The following is a 6,755-nucleotide window of genomic DNA, read 5'->3' as shown; positions in this document are numbered from 1 at the left end:
TATTAATAAACTGTTTGTTTATACCACTGACACTTTTAATTAATAAATCATATGTTTGTGACATCCATTAACAGAGATAAACTGACTTTTTTCCAAGAATGCTTTCTAATACAGATGGTGTGTGATAACCAATACTTAATAAGGGTAACTATATAGGACAGTTGAAAAGTCTGATTTTTGTATCCATTTCCTCAACTAAGTGCAATGTATTAAGGTCAGACCATAGGCGTTTCTATAATGGGTGCAGTGTGTGCAGTGCACATGGTCCCCTGGGTGCACCCATATATTATACTTACCCCTCCGGAGTCCCGCCATTTCCGAGTGATTTGCACATGCACACTGGACATGTCTCCAGGAACAAGGCGTGGACGCCATTTTCCTGGAGACCTGTGAACCTGTGCATGCGCAGTAGACTCTGGCATTATGCCATAGTCTACTTGCCGCTGGAGAGGAGGGGGACCACAACTGAGGTTGCACGCGGGTCCCTTCCTCTCTTAAAACACCCCTGGGTCAGACACAAACTTATAACCATCATATACAGTATTCAAATGCTGTACAACGCATGAAGCTATTTTTCTCTTCTCGGCCCTACTATAATATACCATTAAGTTTAGTTTTAAGATATTAACCTTTACTATTAGTATTGATTGAATGGTAATGTTGTCCTTAAGAGAGTACATAAAATTGTTCACATCATTCAGTGTCATCATTCTTTACCACATTAAAAGTTATTTTTGGTAAAGAAAAATTCACGAGGAAACATGGTCACAATATTGCCTTTTTTATAACCTGAGTTATAGACTAATGCAATGGACAGTATAAACTTGCATTATAACTTAAACAAGATTTAATTACGTTTCCCAAATGTTACAATGCAATAGATTTTTTTGTATATTTTGGTTAAGGTAAAAAGTTAGTGCTTCCAAAGGTGGTTCCACATCTGAGACTATTGAGCTTCAGGGTAGGGTACTGTATCTAAGACCTTGTATATATTTGGTAACGGGTATTAAACTGCCACTCTTGGAAAATTGCTAGTACGTACAGTGACAGTATTCTGATTAAGAGTACCATTTTTTGCAGCTTTAAATTAAAATAAGGTGAATCATGCAATGAATGAACATTTAAGGGAGTTCTGTTTAAGAGGATGGGAGTTATTTTTTATATTTGAAAATATGAAATAGTTTTTTCCCCAAATATCAGAACATCGGCCGTCAACATATTTATGTCGCGACCATCAGAAACATTGCGACCATCGCGGCTTTCATTTTGAAAGCCGGTACAGCTACCAGGTACCCAGGGGGATCTTGGGGGGGGGGGGGGGGGGGGTCATATACACTTCCCCAGTGGCTGCTATTGTCTGCAGCGGCTGGGTGGGGGTGGGGGGTCACAATGGCAAATGCAGGATTTCTAGAGGGAGGTTTCCAAATGCAGTTAACAATCTCCCACTCTGAGGAACATTGGAGCAAGTGCGGAAGTCTTGGGGAGCGGTTGAAGAACCTAGTACATTAATGTAAACAATAGCCTTTTTTATATGCTGGATACTGTATGGAATACAGTATTAATATTTACCAGTATAGATGATCTATAGTATAGGCTGTATCACACATATTTAAATAATATAAATATGATAAGTGGTCAGGAAAAGGTTAAACATACAATAATAAATAAATACACAAACATAACAGAACCAGCACCAGGGCCGTCTTTTCGTATGGGCTCAATGGGCTCTTGCCCAAGTGTCCCAGGAGTATAATAGGCTGATAGCTGAGTGTCCCCTCTTTCCAGGGGTACCAGATTTATGAAAATCGGCCCTGGGGAACCGGAGATATCCAACTTGAAAGCAGAGGTCCCCATCCAAGCCTGTTAAATGCTCTTCCCAGACCGATATCAAGGGTTCTGTCTAATTTAGAGTTTTTCTGAGGGTATAATCCAAAAGCTGTGACTCTCCCCTTTGAATGGACACTGGCAGCTTGTCTCTACTATGCCCAGAACCAGAGATATCAGCCTTCCAGCACCAGGTCCTTGCTCCAGCCCAACACACCTGGTATGTAGTTTTATATTTTATATCGGTGGATTGCTCTGGCTCCTGAACTCTGATCCCCCAAGTCCCCAGCACCACCTGAAAGGTGACACTCTCTAGATTTTTATCCCTTGAATGCTAAGAAATATATTTTCAGGAACTTGAGATATCTGCAGTCAAGCAAGCTGCCCTCCCACCAGAAAATGATAAATATTAAGCCCACTCCCCTATCCACCCCTCCCCTACGTATTAAACATCCCCTACCACCCTGGAAGTCATGTACCAGAGCTTCTTCAATCAGCCTAATTCCCCCTTCTATAGTTTAGCCCCATCTGCGCAGTAAAGGAGTAATTAGCAGAAATTACTGCCTCAGGTCCTACATGCTGTGCGGAAGATAGAACACTCCCTACCGCCCGCGGGACATCAAAGCTGCCGATGATAGCACCCCCCACCCCTACCGCTGGAAGATGGGTAGGGGGCCCAGTGCATTGCTGTGCCCAGGGGCATACACTGCTGTTAAGACGGCCCTGACCAGCACTGAACTTTCTAAGCACATATTCTCCCACCTCTTGGCAAGGCACCTGTCTTTTCTTCCTGGCAGCTACTCTCTGGTCAAGTGCACTGATAGAGGACTCAGATCCACACACACAGCAAACTTGGTAGAAGAAGCTGCTTCCTCTGTGCATGTGCAGCAGCTCTTCTCTGTCCCTTAAATTGCATGATGTAGTGCCAGTTATAGTAATCATTATAGTAATCATATTATATACCATTGCTATTGTTGTCATAATTCGAGCCACCTGCCAAGTGGAGGGGGATTTCCAAGCAACCGGAAACCCCCCACCTGCGTTTGCCTATGGGGGGGTCCTGCCGTGCTGACTGATCAGCAATGATCGGCAGCACGGCAAACACTGGGGGGAGGGTGCAGGGAGGCAGAGGAACCTTCCAGTCCCTCTGACAGCAGCAGCGGAGGGAAGTTTCTCTATCTGACTGGTCGCATCTTGTGCGACCAGGTCAGATAAGACACTTGCTGGTATGGTCCATTTGATGCGACCATGCCAGGAAAGTGGTTAAAGACTGTAGTAATAGTAGCAACAACAAAAAAACAGGAGAGGTGCAGAAAAATTACCAGTGATTGAAAACACAAGAACAGTAAATGAACACTGTAACTTGTTTTAAGGCAACACCAAAGCTTACATAGATGGTTTCTTATAACAAAGAACAGGATACTACAAGTAGATTAATAATAATTGAAGAAAGAGATAATTTGATGTTTAAATGCTATTAAGCATCTTTTGCCTATATTTATTTCTGGAATACTGTATAATTCATATCCTCTTGAACCAGTTATACTTGGAGCGATGTTTCCTTTACCATGTTAGTTTTGTACCATATCCTGTCCTCTTTCTAGGGCCATTATCAAGAAGTCATGCTTAACATGGTCATGGTACTTTAATCTTTCACGTCTCCTGGATAACACTTTCCCTCTTATTCTACAATAACATAGTCAATAATATATTACGTTTTGACCATGTGTTGGCCTCCATTTATATTACCTTATTTAGGGTTCCCGCTTAAATGTTCAGGTGGAAATTCAGTTGCTTTGAGCACAGCAATAAGTAATGGGAGCCTGACAGAGCAATTTAATTGTTTTGGGTGGCCATTAATTATAGCACTTGACACCTCAAAAGGGTTTAGTTGAGTGTAGTGGTTAAACCCATCTGAAGTCCTGTTAAAGTGCCCAAACCATGGGCTTATCGCACATTGATGCTCATCACCTCAGGAAGCTGCAAGCACGAATATGGGCACCCTGGACATTCGCGCCTGATCTGATAATCAATTGAATTGCTCCATGGGACACTCACTTACTAACTGTTTACCCCCTCAGTGTCACCACCTGACTCAGGTAGTAAAAATGGATTACTCAGTTGATGTTTGAAGTTCAATAGTTTTATGTTTCTTAGTGGTCTTTACTAATTCCTGCTATTTAGCGTCCTCAATATGGGATGTAGTTATGGGACCGGCTGTCAGGAGGCCACTGGTCACATTATTGATGGCTACATCCCACCCCCCCCTCTACATCCCAACAGTCGGCATGCCGACTAGCAGCGACAATTCCCATAGAGTGGGAACAGAACCTGTGTCGAGCGCAGCTAGCTACCGAGCCCGCAAAAGGCTTGTTGCGCACCCCCCCCCCCCCATCGCCGGCATTTCACCACCGGGATCCCCAGCGGCAGTAACCCGTACCTAACCCCTCAATATGGCTTCCTCATTGCTTGTTTTTGTTTTTTGTAGTCTTTTTTAGTTTTTAGTTTTTCTGTGCTTTCAAATCAAAGTAAGATTTTCATTTTGGTAAAGTTATAGCAAATGATGGAAAAAAAGTATTTCAAGGCATATGGGGACAACCACCTTATAGTGTGTAAAATGCATGTAAAACAGGCAGGTCTTTTGGAGCTAAGGGGGAGACGTCCATCTCCCTGTATCTTACTCTACAGTAACAAGATGGCACTAGTGCAGTAGTTGCTCTGGTGGCCATCTTGGTTAGGGAATGAAGCCTCCCAGGAGGAACCATATTGGGGTATGCGCAGTAATGCTCTTGCATGCTAAAAAATAGTATCTAAGGTGTCAGCAACAATCAAAGCCTGGAAAACACTTTACAGCTGAAAGGAAAAATCTTTATTACTAAGATGCTACTTCTAGCTGGGCCATATTATGTATCTCGAGTCACCTAATACAAACCCCTTATGAGGGGAAATCAATGTAAAATGGCTCAATATAGTAACCTAACCAACAGATGCCCTATATTTTTAAAAAAATCAATAGTAGATTTTTGAACATTCTTATTACGATAAATGACAGTGTTAAAAATAGCGGACCTACTCATATTGGACTCTTTCTATTTGGAAAGGTCACTCTGAGCTGCAGGAAAAAGCACTGAACTTTTGGAAACTCTTGATTTTGCAGAGAACAAATAATATCATTTAAAAGATTCATCTTATGGAATTCAGAAAATGCTTGTTAGCAAGAAAGCACAAGGAGTTGGTAACTTTCCCGGTAGAACATTTTGTCATGAGAATGCAGAGTTGGCTTTGTTGGGCTTCAGAAAGAAGCTTTGTCTTTTTCCATAGCAAATGGCAATAAGAAGCTCAACTAGTTATTTTATACTGTTGTTGACCAAGATTGTTATAGAGTCTCTTTAGAGTGAGTTCACCTTATTTAAAGCAGGTGGGATTATAGCATGTTCCAAAAAATAACACAGGAAACTGAGGGTAGTTGTATCTATGTGAATGATCCATGGGGAACAAAAAGAGAAAATATGATCTCATAAGTATAACATGGCTTTAAGGGTTCTTTACTTTTTCTGTCTGGAACACAAATTATATCTATGAGTCAGCACCCATGTTTCAGATTTTAATTAGTAGACTTACTATTAATGACTTAATTGTTGTCTACAAGTTAAGTATATAATTACTAAAGTACAAAGTACTTATGAAATTTGGTACTAGAAATAATTATGACAGAATAGTAGTTTAATAGTAGTACACAAATGATTTGTAATGAGAAGCTCATGGCATGGTTATCCCTATTTTAGATCCCTGTCCATTATATAAGCTCTTGTTTTAATTAAGATGAGAAGGTGATCGGAACAACAGCAGTTATCTGCATGTATTTGGTAAATATGTGATGATTAGTATATAAATAGAGCTTCCACATTTTCCACTTTTCCCCAGATTGTTTTATTTTAACCTGGAAACCTTTGGCTTAGAACGTTTATTTTCTTAGACGTTTAATACTTGATACACCTAAACTAACATAACTAATTGGAACACATTTTTTAACTTTTATGCCCTGAACAAGCTATTATTGGCAGCAGAAGTCCACCACTTATTGGCGCTTTAAGCAATTTTCATTAGTATCAAAAAAATATATACCACAAGCCACAAACAGTTGGTTTGTATCAGCGTCACAAAGATTTTTTACCATCCCATAAAATATGTTTTAAATGGATTAATAATGGATGTACTGGTTGCTATATAGTTACAATACAACAGCTGAAATGTATTAACATACCATTAGAAAAAAAAACCCTACACTATGTATAAAGGCAGTGGGGTCGCAATGTATGTTATACAATGGGTCTAAATATGGGCAATTATGTTTATCTTGGAAGTAGCACCTATTGACACATTTTTGCACAGTTACAGTACAGTTGTAGTTGTCAATGGCAACTTTATCAGTTATGGTTTTGTCGGCATTTAGAATACCTTGCTGACAGTGTAATGTTGAGCAAAGAATACCAACATGGCATTTGTACAATGGGTGAATGGTGTGCGCTGCCACTGCCATTTGCGAGTGATTTGCGCATGCGTACTAGAGATGTCCCCGGGAACAGGGTATGGGTGCCATGTTCCCAGAGACCTGATTATGCACGGTACACTCTGGCATAGTGCCAGCCTACTCGATGCCAGAGAGTAGGGGGCCTGCAACGGAGGCTGCTAGCAGGCCCTCTACTCTCTTAAATCGCTCCTGCTTCCAGGTTAGTAAAGTTATTTTAAGCATGGTAACCGCGTAGGCATTATAAATTTACATATGATGGTAAAGCATCATGTTCAAAGTTAGATTGTTGGCACGGTTAAAATGCTTGAAATAACATTAATACCATAACAGCAGTCTCTGCTCAACATTAGCAACCTTGATAATCTCATTCACATCTCTCCCACAAACTCATACCCCCTAT

Source organism: Pseudophryne corroboree, chromosome 7 (genome assembly GCF_028390025.1).
Source record: "Pseudophryne corroboree isolate aPseCor3 chromosome 7, aPseCor3.hap2, whole genome shotgun sequence".
NCBI lineage: Eukaryota > Metazoa > Chordata > Amphibia > Anura > Myobatrachidae > Pseudophryne > Pseudophryne corroboree.
Note: the sequence above shows the minus strand (reverse complement) of the source record.